This window comes from Coenobita brevimanus, chromosome 111 (genome assembly GCF_032717465.1).
Source record: "Coenobita brevimanus isolate Jiangsu-jjx chromosome 111, ASM3271746v2, whole genome shotgun sequence".
Classification (NCBI taxonomy): Eukaryota; Metazoa; Arthropoda; class Malacostraca; order Decapoda; family Coenobitidae; genus Coenobita; species Coenobita brevimanus.
In genome coordinates this window covers 25,478,745-25,497,660 of record NC_137064.1, presented here as the reverse complement: position 1 = coordinate 25,497,660, position 18,916 = coordinate 25,478,745, and positions in this window count along the sequence as shown.

The following is an 18,916-nucleotide window of genomic DNA, read 5'->3' as shown; positions in this document are numbered from 1 at the left end:
TTAGGACATAAATAGAGAAAGGGGGGAACTGGTGGTGGGGGGAGGGGAAGGAGCGGAAGGTCATGGAAGGGCAAAATGTAGAGACGAATTGATGTTGAGACTCTGGGTACGAAAAGCTTAAATCGGGAATGAAGGGAATTAATGTCGAGGGAGAGATGGTGCTGAATTGAGCGTTGAGGGGGTGATGTGGAGAGAATATATTGAGGCGAACAGAAGCTGCAGAATTAGAGACTCAGAGCTTTAACACAAGAGTACTTGGAAGCTAAAACGGAAATCACAGGAATATATAGAAAAGAGAGGACTTGCTGAAGGGAGAATCGGGAGGAAGAGGACTGTCTGGGGAGAAATTATACAGACGAATTGATATTAGGAGTGATAGGAGAGAGAAAAGATGGATTCGAATCGCTTTTGATATCTAAGGTTTCTGAAGACTTTAAACAGGGAATCAGAGGAGTAAATTAGGAAGTGGGAAGTGGGCAATGGATTCCGGAAGTGGGGAAAATTAGGAGGAAGGAAGGAGGGAAGACTATGAGGAGGAATGACATAGGGGTAACACTGTATTGTATGGTTTGTAAAATCTAAAATCGGAATTCACTGGAACATAATTATAAAACGGGTGATGTAGGGTGAGGGTTGAGATAGATATGTGATCAGAAACTAGAGAGAAGAACGGAGAAGAAAGGATGTTGGGAATATGAGTCACAAGATATTAAAAGATAAGGGGAATGGTGTCGAGGGTGCGATGGAGAAGAGTTTGTGGGGAGAAGATATAGAGAGGACTCGGAAAAGATAGAGAGAGGAATCAGAGACTGCACAGTAGAACGGTGAAGAAAGGATGTTGAAGATGAAAGAATATGAGAATTAAATTCGGGAATCACAAGATATTACAAGGTAAAGAGAGTGGTTTGGGAGGTACGATGGAGATGACCTTGTGGGGAGAAAATATAGAGAAGAATAGACGTTCAGATAGGAGCATCGGGCACAGTGTAAGTAGAAATCAATGTAATGGATAGAGAAGGATAACTACTGGCAGGGGGAAGGAGGAGAATTTACCGGGGGATAATACAGAAAGGAAAAGGCGTTGTGATGAATGTTTCTGGGACTAGAAATCTGAACTTTAGAACGGTAGTAGTGGTAGTAGATGTAACTCGATACTCATCTGAATGTAAACCCAGTGGACTGCAGGCTGAGGTTACCCTTCTTCTGCAGGGCACCATCCTCATTAGGGGATAGGGAGGGAATAGAGGGACGTTTATCTGAACAAACAGGAGAGTCACACGGCCATATCATTCCCCACATGAAGGCGTCCCTCTCCAGCATTAAAGCAAGTAAAATTTAGAATCACAGGAATAGATAAATAAGAGGAACTGATGCTGGGTTAAGGGTGAAGACGGCTATATGAGAAAAAACTATAGAGAGGAAGAAAAAGCTGAGAGAAGTGGATTAGGAAAGCTATAATCTGTAATCAAGGGAAAAGCTTAAGTTTGGGGTAGAGAAGCAGTGTGTGTGTGGGGGGGGGGTGAGAGGGGGGGAGGGGGTAAACACAGCATTAATAGCGCCTTTACTATCACATATCCATCCCAAGTTGAATAAAATCGTCAGGAGATGGCAAGAGTAAAATTTATAAAAGTCATCCCCAGATTGAAAAAGTTAATCTCATGCACCTGTTCCTGAATGCAGTAATGTAATTTCCCCCTGACCATGCAATTATCCCGTGGTAAATCTGCTTTGGTCCAGCGCAAAGTTCTGCCCTTTACTCATTAAGCACCTTAAATATGATGCCTCTCTTTTTTTTTTTTTTTTTCTTTAAAGAGAGAGAGGGAGAGAGGAGAGAGAGAGAGAGTCATCAGTGTCTGCTGATGGGGATTCACCTCACTGATATTTAACGTCCAGAGAAACAGAAGCAGAAGAAGCGACAGTTGTTTTTTGCTGGCGATTGCGTACACTAACTCCAGCAAGTATGGCGCAGGAGGGAGGCACTGATATCCTACAAAATCCTCATAAGTCCTGATGTCCCAAGAAGACTAATATTCATACGTACATCTGAACATTTATACGCTTGCAATACTAAGAAACATCGCCTGCTGACGATAACAAATGCATCATGAAAACTGATATGTGGGAGTGGGGGATGTGGGGAAATCATTGGCCATTTTACAGTAGCCATCGCCCAGTTATCAAATTGTCTCACATGAAGGATGTACCGCTACCTTTTGCAGCAAGTGTACTGTACATATTTAACTTATAAATTGTTCCGGGAAACTATTGACAAACTTGACGTGGTAATTCGTAGGACGAGTTTGACAATACTCATTTCACCTTAACCTGGCCCAGATTTATCGTCGTTTTACAGCTTATTTCATGTAGCTGAGAATGCGATAACACTTCGGCTGTACGTCCTTTCCACATCGCTTATTCGTGACTAGCATTATATTCCAATCTTCATCTGTTATTTCAGAGCGGTATTCAATATGGAGAGATGGTCACTTTAGGCCATGTTAGAGAGAAAGGAGTGTAGTAAATGTGTGATCTCGTACTGAAGGGATTAATTATTCCTGCAGGCAGCCTGATACGGAGTAAGTAAATTGGATGAAAAGTTAATAAGGTGAGCATCAGCAGGTAGAGGAGGGGAGGGAAAGAAGGGAGGGAGGGAGGGGAGTGAGAAAATGAGAGTGGACAGGTGGGGAACGGAGGGGAGAAAGAGAGGAAGGGGAGAGGAGAGGAAAGGGGAGAGGAATAGGTGGGAGAGGATAGCAAAAAGGAAAAGAAAGGGAACGGGAGAGGGAAAGGAAGGGGAGAGGAGGATAGGCAAAAGGAGCAGCGAGGAAATGGGAGAAAAAAAGAAGTGGAGAGGAAAGGGAAGGAAGAGAGAGGAGGAGAGGGAAGGGGAGAGGGTAAGGAAGGGGAGTGGAGAGGCAGGGGGAACGAAATTATCACCGGTGTAACGAGAAAAAATAAAAAATAAAAACTTCCCGAAACGAATGGCGCTTGTTCCCACAGTGAGGGAAGGGAGGCGAGGGGAAATGGTGGTGTGTTTGTAAAATTATGGGAATTTCAAGATAAACAGATGGATAGATTCAGATATATAGACTGACAGACAGAGAAACAGAGGTAGACAGGTAAATAGGTAGCTTTAGATAAATAGATTGACTGATAGTGAGAGGTAGATCGATAAATTGATACATATACTGTAGATACATAGGTAGATAGATAGAATGATAAATAGAAATATAAGTAGATAGATATAGTAATTTGAACTGTATTATCTCCTTTGGGGTATTGGTTAGCCTGTTAATTACCGTGGCGTTTTTTTACATGAGTGGTGGGTGCAAGGTATATGGAAGCCTCGTGTGCCTACTTTGTGTTTATTCCCCCTTTTACTTTGATAAAATTTGGATTTTTGTTTTCTGTTGCGGATGGGATGAGAGAGAGAAAGAGAGAGAGAGAGAGGGGGGGGTGAGTGTTCTGCTGTCCCATACTTCACCCGATTATTAAAGGATTTCTCACAAAGCTTTTCTGCCGGATCCGAACCATAAGTATTACAGATGGGAGGTTTTTATGATGTTTTTCCATTTCTTTCTGGGCATTCTGGCACAACTGTGTTTTGTTTTGAGCGTTATCATCAACTTTGCAAGAATTATTATTAAAAAGTGTGTGTGTGTGTGTGTGTGTGTGTGTGTGTGTGTGTGTGTGTGTGTGTGTGTGTGTGTGTGTGTGTGTGTGTGTGTGTGTGTGTGTGTTTAGCGAATTACTATATTCTTATTGAGGTTTTACCTGGGGTGCTTTTATTCCTTGACCGTTTTTTGCCATCCCCGGATATGCTCTATCCCCATCAGTTTGAACAGTCTCTCAGCGGAGACATACTGGCTGCCTCTAGCAAAAGTAAATATAGAACAAATACAATACTGCTTGATGGAAGCGGAACCACCAGGGGCATTGTGTGTGGCGTCAGCCGAACTTGATCGTAGCCGACCTAACCTATTAAGAATTGAAGAAATCTAAGAGGAACTGCCAACAACAAGTTGTACTCAGAGAGAGCAACGTCTGTGCTGCCACGCTGTGTAATTTTGATGTCCAAAAATTTGACCCTGCCTTTTTGTCTTTGACATTTGGCTGTTTGCTCTCAAACTTGACTTATTTCATCCAGACCTGATCTTCAAATTATCCACCAAGTTTGATTAAAATCACATCAAATGCATTCATATAGACATTTTCCTGTGACCTCGTTCTTTGACGCACTGTTCTGAAAATAGATTTAGTTTATCATTGGCTCTTCTTAAACATTCCACTAAGTGTGGTTCAAACTGAATCATAATTATTGGAGATAAAACATGGAACTTTTAACTTTGCCTTTGTGCCTCTACTCTTTACCAATTGTTTCAAAATTTAATAATTTCATCTTTTTCTGTCCCTCGACCATTCCACAAAATCTGGTCAAAATATTTTCCTTTGAGTTGCCCATGCCCTTCAAGTGTGTCTTATGACACTCTTTTGCCAAAAATTAATCACCCGTTCCTCAAATGGTCCTCAGACATTATGCTAAACTTGGTGCAGTTGCATCCATTAACTTTACAGTGATTTTGGTAACAGACGACACACCAAATCAAGCACAACCCCTCGAGCTTTTAGCGTATGGATATAATTATTAAATAAAAATAAAATAAAATATTCCCCGGGTATCCTCATATGACCACGTTATGTACAGTACATTCCAATGATTATTGTTTCATTCATTTCAGACTTTTTTTCATACAAAATTTTTCAGCGGTAAATTTTTTGATGGACTACTTTTTAAAGATCATTATTTTCTTTCGTCGTTTTTTTCCAGAAATTAATTCTTCTGTCATTCCCTTTGGTGGTAAGCGTCCAATAACAAGACAATAAGGTGTCCATAGCTCAGCTCCTGTGTACCCCAGCTTATGTAGGCTCTGTACTAAGACTTGGGGTTTATAGAGCAGAGTTATGGTGCTGCCTCCTTATTGCTAGCCTCTTAATCTCTCTCCGTCTCTCTCTCTCTCTCTCTCTCTCTCTCTCTCTCTCTCTCTCTCTCTCTCTCGTTCCATGTACATACACACACACGAGTACATGAATATATTAGATAGATAGATAGATAAATAAATAAATAGCTAGACAGATGGATAGATACGGATCAATCTATGACTGTCTACTTTAAATATAACCCTGGAGGAGGTTACAAGATTTTTTTTTGTCTCTGCCTTTCGTTATCTTTAATGGCCTCACTGTCGTGCTTGTCTCCAGGAAGAAAATGATAAGAAGTTGATAATGAAAGAAGTTTTTATGGCATCTTAAAAGACTGTCCTTCTTTTTTGCCATAATTTTTGCTGTCACATGCAGTCTTATTCAGTCTCTCACGGATTTTTTTTTTCTTTTTTTTTTTTTTTGCTATGTTTTTTTACCCTCTGCTCGAAACCATTTTTAGCTGTCTGTTTTTATCTGTCTCTGCTTAAGATATATTTACAGTCATGTTCGTATTAATGCTATCTTACGTTATCGTATTCTGTTCCTTGTAACTCAGCACATGTTTTCACGTCTTATGCTTTCTGAATTCAACTTTCATTTCCTAGTTTATAATTTCAGTATTTTACGCTTTCTTTCTTTGTCTGTCACTGCAATTCTTCATAAGATTTCTCTCACTTTGTACAGTCATATTTAGTCCTTCACAACTATGCTTATATTTTTCCTGTGGTATGCTACGGTGTAATATTTCTAGTGTTGCTATATTTGCAGCCTTACTATAGCTTATTGAGTTTAGAAGACAAGGAAATAATTATATCTTCTACATTACGGTATGTTAGACATTAGTCGAAATAAAACACAATATTGATCATTCGAAACCACGGAGTTAAGAATGTCATTTTCACCTGCATTTTGCCACAGTTAAGAATCTGTCATTTTCACCTGCATTTTGCCACAGTTAAGATCTGTCATTTTCACCTGCATTTTGCCACAGTTAAGATCTGTCATTTTCACCTGCATTTTGCCACAGTTAAGAATCTATCATTTTCACTTAAATTTTGCCACAGTTAAGAATCTGTCATTTTCACCTTCCTATTTCCGCAGTTAACTCATTTTTACCTACATTTCAACACACTTAAGAATCTGTCATTTTCACCTACATTTTGCCACAGTCCTTCAAACCGTGTAGCTAAAACAACGTTGCACAGAAATCTTTGAGAAATGCAATGTATTTTTTAGCAGAAAAGTTTTTGGAGGCGTGTGCTACATAAAGGAAAAATGTCAGCGATGCGTTGGTGATACAGATCTTTGCTGACCTAAAAGCTTCCCAGATTTTGAGAACAGATAATTTTGTCAAGGCCATTCCTTGCAGGACGCGGCGTTAGGCAATAGATGGATTGACAGACAGACAGATAGGCAGATAGATGGTTAGGTAGATAGATAGACTGATATTAATAGAGAGACAGTCAGACATAGATAGATGGATGGTAGATAGATTGAAAGATTGATAAACACAGACAGACAGACAGACAGATAGTTAGATAGATAGATTGATAGAGATAGATAGATAGAGAGATAGATAGATAGATGGACTGAAAGATAGATTGATAGATAATTCCATCAGAGGCACCAGTTTTAGCAAGAATTTCAGACTAGGAACGTTAGGCATATATCAAGTGGGATAAAGTTTGATGACATTAGCGGAGTTTATTTTATTTTATTTTTTTAATCATTGGGGTCCACAAAATAGAAGTGAAAGTCGCGTTACCAAATCCCTCATCCTGCGTTATAGGGAAGTGAAACCCATAAGCATATAGTTTCCAAGTCCATTTCTTTATTCTTACCAAATTATATTACACTGATAAATATCCGCCTTTTTACGTGAGCACCCTACTGTAAGAGAGAGAGAGAGAGAGAGAGAGAGAGAGAGAGAGAGAGAGAGAGAAACTTAAGGGGGGTAAACAGATTGAAGGAAAAATTGGAACAGACCCCATAAGTCGCTCTGCCTCGGTGCACATAATCTAGACTTTGAGCTTTTGACAACTTATTCACACACTGTCCTGGGATACAGTTCATTGCGTCATTCTTGCTGCCAGTTAAAAGTATGGAACTGATATGGAAATTCTGCTCTCAAAAATGAAAGAGATATGTTTTTTTAATATTACTTTTCAAATTTTACCCAAACATTACTCTGAATATCATTACCTTAGATTATGTGCATGTCATTTGAATAGTTTAGTCAATAATGGATATGAAAAGCTGCCGATACGAAGAGGATGAGCTGTTTCGAAACCCTCGTCGGCGTACTGCATCTGTGAGTTAGGTGAAACATTTATTAGACATGCATTATATGTAATGAATCTCTTCTCATTATGTCGCTGTGAATGTAGAGCAGTTCACGGAGGGAAGGTGGACTGTGAGGCAGGGTGTGGGGGAGTGAGGCAGTCTGGGGAAGTGTGTGGAGGAGTGGGGATTGTGGGTTTGTATGTGGAGAGGAGGTGGAGTGTGCGGCGAGGAGGGGGAATATGTGAAGAGAAAGTGGAGTTTTAGCAGTATGCTGAGAGGAAGGGGACTGTGAGTCATTGTATATAGGGAATAGAGTGTGTGTAGAAGAAAGGGAGAATGTGTAGAGGGAATAGGGAGTGTGTGAAAGGGAGGGGCAGTGTGCAGTGGGTAGGTAAAGTGTGAGCAGTGTGTGTGGAGGAGGGTGGAATGCTGGGCAGTGTGAGGAGAGGAGGTAGAGTGTTGGGCAGTATGTGTGGAGAGAAGGTGGATTGTCGAGTAGTGTGTGTACCACTTAGTGGAATGCGAAGCGGTGTACATTAAAGGTGATACATGGAGTAGCAAGTAGATGGGAGATGGCGTGTGGATCAGATGTTGGACTGTGTAACAAAGTATGAAATAAAGCATGTAGTATAAAAAGAGTATGGAGAGAGGTGTGGAATGAAGGTGGTAAGCAGACCAGCAAATGGATGGGATCAGGAGTCTGTAGATGTAAGTGGAAGGGAGATGGAGCATGGAACAGAGTTTAGGGTGTGGAAGAGAGTAAATAGGACAGGCAGAGCAGGGAACAGGCTCTCCACCACAAAGGGCCTCCCCACCCCTCGCGGCTCGCATCGGAAGGTAGGGTAGGAAGGATGCCAATTAACTCCCGGAAATTACAGACATCAACCTTGGCCCGTCTTAATCTGCCTCCCTCAGCTCAGAGTAAGTAGGCAGGCAGGGGCAGGGCAGGGTGAGGCAGGGTGACATGGCAGAGGTGCAAGGTAAAGTGAGGTATGGACACGAAAAGGGTTAGGTAGGGGCAGGGAAGGGTGAAGCAGGGACAGGGCATGGTGTGGCATGGGGACAGGGCAGGGGAAGGCAGGGATAGGGCAGTGTTAGGTAGGGAGACAGAGTAATGTTAAGCAGGGACAGGGCTGCGTAAGACAGGGGAACAGAATGAGGTAGGGACAAGGTAGGGTGAGGCAGAGGGACAGGGTAAGGTGAACTAGAGACTTAAGAGGATGAGGTGAGATTGAGACAGGGCAGGATGAGGCAGGAGGACAGGGTAAGGCAGATACAAGGTAGGGTGAGGCACGAGGACAGGGTAAAATGAGACAGGGGCAGGAGAGGATGAGGCAGGGGACCTCTTGGTTGGCGAAGTAAGATTAAAGACTTACATGCACCTTTTACTTGCATATCCTGTAGGGTGCATAACCTTTCTCTATTCTAATTTACGGTCTCATTACCTCCGCCAACGGAGTTAGAGCATACACCCCTGATTGTATGCTTGGTTGTTTGTCCACAATATATCTCAAAAGTTATTGATGGATTTCCATAAAATTTTGTGGATATTTGAGTAATGGGCCAAAGATTAGTTGATTAATTTTGGTTTTGATCTGAGTTATCTGATATAGGCATTGGTAGAGGTATGCTCTCTCTGAGGGCTGTATTCTTGTTGTAGGTGTTTTGCTATTCACCACGTTTTATTCTTTTCACTCTTTGTGTTACCGTTAGCATCAGCTTGTTTCACGTCGATGCCTTTTTCGAGGAACATCAATCATCAATACTCATCACATGACGTGTTGGCGTACCCACTGATCAGTTATTGGTTTTGGGAGGTAGAGTAATTTAATGAGTTGCTCACTAGTGGGTATGGCATACTCAGGCACCACGTGACTCTGCCGCATTAATCACACACATTACGGTCGAAATCAGCGTTCATGTGCCAACCAGAGCCATGCCAGCTCAGTCTTCTCGCTCGACGCTGACGCACGAAGATGTACCCTCAGATGTTTCCTGATCATAATGATTAAACTTTCAATCTCCTGCATGATGTTTATCCAAACCAGCTCAAGACACATGACTGGCAGGAGGGGATATTGGCGAGGCTCATTAGAGTGGCGTGGGTAGTGCTGTTGTAACCAACAGGGATGAACGTCAAGCAAGAGATGGAGAGATAACGCCATTTCTCCCCACGTTGAAAGTTAACAATGTACTGCCTGAAATTAGGTTATGTGAACCCTTGATATGTATGACATTTCATGCATGTAGGAGGTTATTTGAGAGAGGCAGCTGCATATACCGGCATGCTTCACAAGTTCTTAACTACTTAAAGTCTGTAAAAATTGCATATTATTTACTTGTACTTCTGATTATTGCTACCTCTTAAGCAGACTTTTTATCCTAAAGGATCATTACAAAGCAGGAGGCTACTACAAGAACTTCTTTACCCCACAATTAATGACACCTTTTGAGCTAATTTTGTACGTCCGAGAAAAAGTACAAGGAAGCTATAATTTCACCATATTTAAAGAAGATAACTTTATAAATAAAGGGTATAAATTATTTTTTCTTTGTGTGTGTGTGTGTGTGTGTGTGTGTGTGTGTGTGTGTGTGTGTGTGTGTGTGTGCGCGCGTGCGTGCGTGCATGGGTGCGTGCGTGGGGGTTTGTCTGTCCCTCCCTTTACTAACCGAGGGGCGCACCCAGGGGGGTTTACTGGTTGCCAGGAAACTCCCCTCAGTCTGATTCCTCCAATTACTGCAAGGTGCGATCTGACCAGGCCTATTCCGACAGTCAGACTTCACCCCACGCCATGATAACTTTCATACACCTGAATCATCTGAATGCAATTCAACACTGCCATACAATGTCAGATATCGAAATTTGCCTTTTTCTATTTTTCCACTGAACATTTAGCTCTTGGTACCGTTGCACCTTGTGGCAAATGGTCGATTTACGTGTTTAGTTGGCAACCCCACTACCACAGTTGCCACTAATTGAATAATTTTAGTGCAGTGATCTATTCATCAATTATTGGTTAGAGTTAAAAAAAAAAAAAAAAATCCCTGGGGGCATACAGTACCCCTCCCCCGGGACCCCACTGTTGTATGGGTTTGCTTCGCTCACAAGGACTTGTCAATATTTTGGAAACCTCCCCTACTCAGTTTCTGGGTGCGCCCATGCTAACCCCTGTCTCTATCTGTGTCCTTGTGGCTGTCCTTATCTGTCTCCCTGTCTCCCCACCTCCCGCTCCCACACAGAGATCAATGCCATAGGCGCTTAGGTCCCGGGGATTCTGGGTTCAGGCGTGACTCGCTTACGGTCCTATTCTAGTGGACTTGGTAGGGTCCCTCGTACCTCCCCTTTACCAGCTTATTCCCGCATATGACACGTAAATATGGGTGCTAGAGAGGGACGCCTTCTTGTGGTGACACCGATATAACCTGGTTGCACAATTACCTGGTTATCAAAAACGTCCTTCAGCTATTTCCCTATCCCCCGAAAGGAGGATGGTGGACTTCAGGAGAAAATCAACTTAAGCCTGGAGAGAGAGAGAGAGAGAGAGAGGACGAGACATTCCTAAAAATAGCATGTACTGTATATCCTAATAAGCTTTACTTTTCATCTTCTTGTATTTTCTTCCATGTCCATACATTCTTCATATTTACCTTTAGCCTTTTAAAAAAATTTTGACTCCTGGTGGTTTAGTGGGTAATTATTGCGCTCCAATCGGACTGAGCCGGTGAAGGTTTATATCCAAGGGATGGTTGGGGTTGATTGCTCATGTAATGCCACTCAGGGATGAGTGAGGCTGGTCACTCTCATCTTAAATGTCGGGACCAACTGCCTAGCCCCGGGCTCCTACGCTCCTCATGGGGCAATGTAGGATTGGATGATGGATGGATGGATAGCTTTTTTTTTTTTTCTTTCTCTTTCTCTCCTTTTTTTGCCCAGTGACGTATTTTTCGCTGTATTCCTTCTGCTGCCTGACGATTTGTAGACGATGTTTATTCAGTACAGGATGGCCTCCTGGTAGTGAAGGGGTTTAATGAAGATTACAGGTACGTGTATTTATAACCCCTGCATTTTCAGTAATCCCTCAAACTGCATAATATCCCTTGCAAATGGTCAAGATGTAGTAGTAGTAATAGTAGTAGTAGTAGTAGTAGTCAGAATATAGTAGTAGTAGTAGTAGTAGTCAGAATATAGTAGTAGTAGTAGTAGTAGTAGTCAGAATATAGTAGTAGTAGTAGTAGTAGTAGTAGAAGTGGTAGTAGTAGTAGTAGTAGTAGTAATAGTAACAGTATCAGCAGCAATAGTAGCAGTATTAGCAGATGCAGTCCAAGGCTCATTTAAATATGAACCCGGTGAACTGCAGACTGAAGCTCCCCTCCTCCTGCGGCCCACCAACCTCCATATAGGGGATAAGGAGGGAGTTGAGGGTACGTTTGTATAGCCGGGTAGCTCCACTGCCCTGTTATAGCAATGCCACCACGTGAAAGCTTCCCTCTCCAGCACCGCGATCGGACTGAAAGGATTAAGCTGCAACACACGTAATACTGCCCACTTACACACCACTATAGGGTCAGATTGGTGTAACAGTAGTTTGTACAGTACACTAGGCCGAGTACACGCTGCGCCATTGAAGCAAATCACCTGTTTTTAGCCCCGTCCGTAAGTCACTCCCTGAGGATTTTCGCATAACGTGCTTTACTCTTACAGACTTTGGTCACACCCGACATTCCTGTCTTGATGGTCCCGCATATAGTCAGATAGTCAGATAGAAAAACAGATAGACAGATAGATAAATAGAGTATGACTTTTGTACTTAAAATATTCGTGCTATCTCCATTTTTTTTTTCTTTTTTCTTTTTTTCTCTCTTTTTTTTTAGGACATGCTTCTCGAACTCGAGGAGTTAGATGTAGCCCTCACTAGCCCGCTAAGCATAAGAGGTCTCCTCTGAACAGAAAGAACTCGTCCGGAGGCAGAGAGAAAAAAAAACTTACATCATCAGGTTTTGTAGCTTAACCTGTAACATCCATAATCCTGGCCATACACAACGCTACAGAACCGGGGCTGGCACAGTACACAAGGCGGATTGCCGTACACGCTACGCCATTTTAACACAAGCCATCGGATGGCATCTCTGTTAGGCTTAATAAAATCGTCTGATCGTAGCAAGTTTATTAAAAAAAAAAAAAAAAAAACTGAAAGGGAGGAGTACCTAGTGTGCAACACCTGCGCCCACGAACAGATCTAAGTGCCTAATATTCGTATGCAACATTGATTTTCACCTTCGACAGATTTCTTTAAAAATCGAATTACTTCATTTTTCCCTAACCCTTATCCCTTTCATCAAGTTTGGTTCAGATCGGATCAAAATTATGTAAGTTGACTTTGCCCAGCGACAGTGACCTTTGACCTTTCCCTACAACCTTGACCTGTGACTGACTGCTCAAAACCGAATCTCTTGTCTTCCATTAAAAAAAAAATGACCTCGCTATGTGGCCTTGACCTTCGACTTATTGTTCTCAAAATTTAAAGATCAACCTTTCGGGTCATCCTTAACTTTGTCACCGAATTCTGGTCTAAATCAGATCAAAACTTTTTTTTTTTTTTTTTTTAACATGAGTCTAACTTTCACCTTGCCCTGTGACCTTGATTATAGTTAATTGCTCTCAAAATTGAATCTCTTCTTTCTTGCCCGATTCTTAACACTTCCATCAAGTTTGGCTCATATCAGATCAAAACTGAGTTGATCTTGCCCTCTGAACTTGGCTTTGACCTTTCCTAGTGACCGTGTCCCTTGACTGATTGCTGTCAACATTGAATCACTTCATTTTTGCATTACCCTCAACCCTTCCTCCAAGTTTGATCTAAATTGGATATAGCCTAATCTATTTAAGTTTACTTTGTTAAGTCAGCACTTGACCTGTGTTTTGAAATGGGTTTAACATTTTCCGCTTCCATTCTGATACGTGGGTTTTCAGTGGCACTTAACGCATTTCATTTTCTCTATTGTTAAAGTTTACAAAGTTGTTTAAATGAAGCAGATTTATTTTCTCTGCTCCTTGTTTTCAAGAAGGTGTATAACGACATTTAAAAACATTTTAATTCCTTATTTCCATACATTATCGGCCATTGATTAATATTGGTCAAATACTTTTTTCTTTGGTACATTCACACAGCAGCGGTTTCCCTCACGCGGCACCCTAAATAGAGTTCGACATCCGTTTTGCATTTTTTTCCACAATAAATCAGTGAAATCGGGCAACACTGCACAGGGCACTGGTGGGGGAAAACACAGCCAGAAAAAAAAAAAAAAACACATGGAAAATAAGTGGAATGATTTGATAACTGTTGGCCCATTTGTGGCTCTAATTTTCCGGGGGAGGGTGGGGGGGGGAGGAGGACAAAAGCGAGGTTAGGTAGAGGCTAGGGGTGGAGGGGAATTGAATCACCGCCGTGCTATTGAGCGGTGATTGCAACAACACGGTATATTGCAGAGTTTTTGTGCCGAGGGAATAATTACGTACACGTGTTTAGATCAGTGGCTTTGTTGTGATTTATTATGCAATTTTTGGGGGGAATTATATTGAAATGCTTTGATTGGACATTTTTATATTATGCTGCTTTTGGAAAAAATGTTGAAATTGCGGGTTAAACATTTATATATATTTTTAGCAGTGTAGGGTAAGCGATGATGGAACTGTGGATAGATAAACTGTATTATTTCAGTATGGCCAAATAGCATGGAGAGAGAGAGAGAGAGAGAGAGAGAGAGAGAGAGAGAGAGAGAGAGAGAGAGAGAGAGAGATTGCGTGTCTGCGTGCACTGGGGGGAAGGGAGTCGCGAGAATATGTCATCTGTTTTGGTTTTAATAAGTAGGTTTCAGAGTAATGCCAGGCTCTGTGACGCTGCCATAGGAACGTAATAATGGCAGTAATATCATCGGTGACGTGAGGCGATGATATTACATGGAGAAGTAAAGCTTGGCCCTTAATTGCATTCCTCTGCCATTAATTAGCGTTTCATGGAAGGCTCGATATTCCTGTGATTAAAGAAGCTAATTATTTCCATCACACTGGTATGGGGGTGATCTGCCTATTGTTCTGCTTGCGATATTCCAGTTTGCGATCTTCCTGCTTTCCTGTTTGCAATCTTCCTGTTTTCCTATTTGCGATCTTCCCATTCGCAATCGTCATCCTGTTGTCTTATTTACGATTTTCCTATTTTCCTATTTGTTCTATTCTCGTTTGCAATCTTCCTATTTGCGATCTTCCTATTTTCCTACTTGTGATTTTTCTATTTTCTTGCAATTTCTCAACTTTGCAGTGCGAGACAGAGCTTTCCTGGATACAGAGTGGAAAAGTGACTTTTTGAGAAACTTTGCAAGATTCATTACCTTAGTTCATCACATTTATCTTTCAGAGAGAGAGAGAGAGAGAGAGAGAGAGAGAGAGAAATATCTTCCCAAAGTTTGACGAATACATAGCGGAAAAATCGAACCATCTGAAACACGCGTTAGTAGTGACTGGCTTTTCACTGTATTTCGCCAGTTGTAAAATATTCTTCAGACGCAACTGGGAAGATTTGTTTCTGTGGCTACACCTATATTTAACACGGTGTACCAATTTCACCTTTAATCCTTTCACCCCGAGGACGATCTAGGTGGATTTATTCTTGCCACCTCCAGAGGATTTTATTCAGTTTATTAAAAGTATCTTGAAGGGAATGGGTTAATGAAGGCTATATACTAACCACTTCAGGTCAAAATGAGTTTCTTAAGCGGAATAAAATTGTCTGAAGTTCGCATAAATATAAGAGTAAACACTGCACGTACTTGGATTGAAGGGGTTTATGTGACTAATATAATGACGTAGAGTTCATATGCTTGTCAGGTTAGGAGGGTCCCCAAGACCTCTTCCTTAGCGATTTACTTTCAGATATGGCTGATTAATATCCACATGTACGCTATTTATGTAAAGTGAGGATATATTAAAGAGATTTACAGTTACACACGGAAGGACAGTAAGGTGCACTTGGCAAAATAAATCACTTAGGAAAAGGTGTTAGGGATCTTACTTAACTGACGAGAATATGGGCCTAGAGGTTATAGTGTGACAGGGATTGCACATTTTAATTCATAGTCTGTTCACCTTAACTAGGAGTAAAATAGTCATGTTTCCACTTTAAATGCTGAACTAGAAAAGGGATCAGCGCTAGAATATGCTGCTAGTCACGAAGAAGTACAAGGAAAAGGATGCAGAGCTGGAGTATTGTCTTATTAGTTAGTTAGGGGAAAGAGGCTGCCATCCCTCCATCCATCATCCTATCCTACTTTGCCCCATGAGGAACGTAGGAGCCTGGGGCTAGGAAGTTGGTCCTGACATTTAAGATGAAAGAGGCTGCCAAAGGAAGAAAATCTCTGAAAAGTCAAAACACATGAACCATATATCGCCTGAAAGTTTCGTGTGACGAGAGGAAGAATATATATAATTTTAGACACTGTGGTTAATTCTGGACTTATTATCACTCTTTCCCATTAATATTTTATCATTGAAGTGCTATAATGAATGTAATTAGTATTTCCTGACAAAAAGGGGTCAATGAAACGGACATGGCAAAATTAATAAGCTCTTAATTGCCCTCATAAATATTACATTACAGATTGCTCTCCCCCAATTACTTTTTCCATCATTACCACAGAACAAATTACCTGGGACAAGGGAAGAATTATCAAGGGAGAATAATCAGTCCCTAGGGAGTAATTACTGGCGATCTCTTCCCTCATAATTGGTTGTGGACGTCGCTGATTTTTTTTTTTTTTTAATCAGCAGCTCTCTCGTAATTTTGCAGTGTGTGTGTGTGTGTGTGTGTGTGTGTGTGTGTGTGTGTGTGTGTGTGTGTGTGTGTGTGTGTTTATCATTTACTCTACCGTTCGCGTGTTTTAACCAGTATCGCATTACTCTCCTTCACATATCCAATAACTCTAATTCTGTATCTTAACTTACCTTCAACTTTTTCTGCATACATCATAATTAATCTCACCTGAGATACAAATCCCTTAAATAATCGTTTCTTGAGTCTATCGGTTCTTTGTTGATTGTCTTGAATTTTGTTATACATGATTTTCTTGGGGGGTGTTGAATTTATCTTTGGGTGGAGATTTTGGTAATGAGTTTGTCTAGGTTAGTGATTATCGTTTGACAGGTAACCCCAAATGCCAGGCATTACGTTGGGTGGTAAACATAGCAGCCAACAGGTGGGTGATTGTGGTTTAGTGGGTTAAAGCGATCCATATGAATGTCACAGATAAGGGTTGAAATTCGAAGGATGGACGAAATTTTTTGCCCATGTTAGCTAATGCCGCTCAGGAAAAGGGATCCGGTCACTGTTGAATGTCTGGACCGAGTAGCCTTCCCCCTATCCCCAGTACTGTTAAATAACGGGAAGTAACAGAGTGGTTGGGGGATAGTTGGATGGATGGATGGATGGATGGATGAATATTGGTTGATGGATGGATGGATAGATGGATGTTGCTTGAAGGATGGATGGATGGATGGGTGCTGATGTATGGATGGATGGATTGATGGATAGATGGATGGTCTGATAAATGGACGGATGGACGGATCGGTGGACAGATAGATGGATGTAGCATAAATATAATACATCACTGTACTGAGTGAACTAACCTCTTCACTCTGATGACCAATTCTCCACATTACACCTGTTACATTTTATCGATTATATTCAGCATAGGGGAGAGAATTTTCGAAAGGGGGGGGGGAGAAAGGTTCATATAGAGCATTAAATAACTCTTTCACTGCTAGAGATCCTTCCTATACCCCGTTCACTTTAGGTTGGCGTAAAACAGACTTCTCCCTTTCTTGAATGCTGAGCTGTAACTAGAGACTGGCACTAGAAAACGATGCTAGTCACGAAGAAGTGCTACGGTATGAAGAGGATGTAGACAGGGAAAAGTGCTATGGAAAGGATATAGAGCCATAGCATTTTCGTATTCTACCCCTGAGCTACGGGAAATAAGCAGCAAAACGAAGAAAATCCCATCCAAGTTAAGGTGAATGAACTATAGGATCGTCTGTGGTTGTGGAGAGAGAGAGAGAGAGAGAGAGAGAGAGAGAGAGGAAAAGCCTTGGTACTGAATGGGTTAAAGACAAAATTGCCACAAGCCAGATAATTAAGGAGTGGGTTTGAAGAGGCGACTAACAAAGAGCATCGTATTTACTGACGTCTTTGATCTGCGCTCCGGTTTTGCCAATTAATTAGAGCAACTTGGGTGAGAGCAGATGCGGCCACTTTTAAACTCCTTGACTGCTTTCTCTCAGGATAAACAAAAATAGACCATAATACTTTTTTTTTTTTTTTTTCATAAAGCACCTAAACGCGTCTGGCCTTTGGTTCCCTCTTTTTTGCATTAAAAAAAAATCTAGATCACTGTAATTTTAGGAATGTTGTGGTTTTTCTCAGCCGATAATTGTCTGGGAAGATAACTGCATTGAGTCCTTTGCCCCATGCTAGGTACCTCCTTTAAGAGTGGACGAATTACTAGAATAAAACAAAGATAGCGACGAAGAAGCCTCTATCCCTGTCCACCAAACCCCCCCGACTGAAACTGGCAGGAAAAAGTGAGAAGGAACACCGCACCGTAGAGAAAATTGACGAGGAAATTTTGCAGGAAAGGACGAAAGGAAAGGAAACTATCGTAGTGAAATCTTACTCCTCCCCACTAGCAGAAGGACGAGGCTTTTCAGTCCGTTGACACATTATCTTTTTATATTCCCCCTTCTACCAGACGGTTTTATTCAGTTTAGGGCAGATCTCTAGTAGTGAAGGAGTTAATGAAGGCTGTATCTTACTTCTTGGATTTGTAATCTCTCCAGAGCTGAATAAAACAGTCTGGGTATAGCAGTAAGGGAGTGAATAAGACGTCATCGGCGACAAGGGTTATGTGGGGTTAAGTGGAACCCTCTGATTAGCATCTCTCACGGGAAGTAAATAAATAAATGGATAAATATTTAGATCAATAGTTAAATATTACTACTCTTACCACTACTCCTCCTCCTCCTCTTCCTCCTCCTCCTCCTCCTCCTCCTCCTACTACTACTACTACTACTACTACTACTAATAATAATAATAATAATAATAATAATAATAATAATAATAATAATCTGCTGTTTCTCTACCTGAAACACCTAAATCTAATCACACGAAAAACTTGAATGCACATTAGTGTTTTGGCTTGACATTCCTTTCTAATGAAAAAGGGCAGAAAGAGAGACTATTTGGTATGGTATGGTATGGTATGGTATGGTATGGTATGGTGTGGTATGGTGTATTTCTGGTATATTTTTTCATTCTATTACGGGTGTTGGGATAGCCGGTCATCATCCTCTCTAGCCCTCCCTTCCTATCCCCATCACCTCACTATCTTATTTTCGTCTCTCATCTCTCCTTCCCTCTTCACTCGCTTTCATTTTTCCTCTTCCGTCTTCATTACATCATCCTTTCCCGTTTCTTCCTCTTCACCTCAGCTTCGCATTACCTTTATCTTCCTTCATCCTCATAAAACCCTCTTTTCCTTCCCCTCTTTTTCTCTCTCTTCCTCATTTCACCATCCCCTCTCCCTGTTACCTCATCTCCCTATTTAC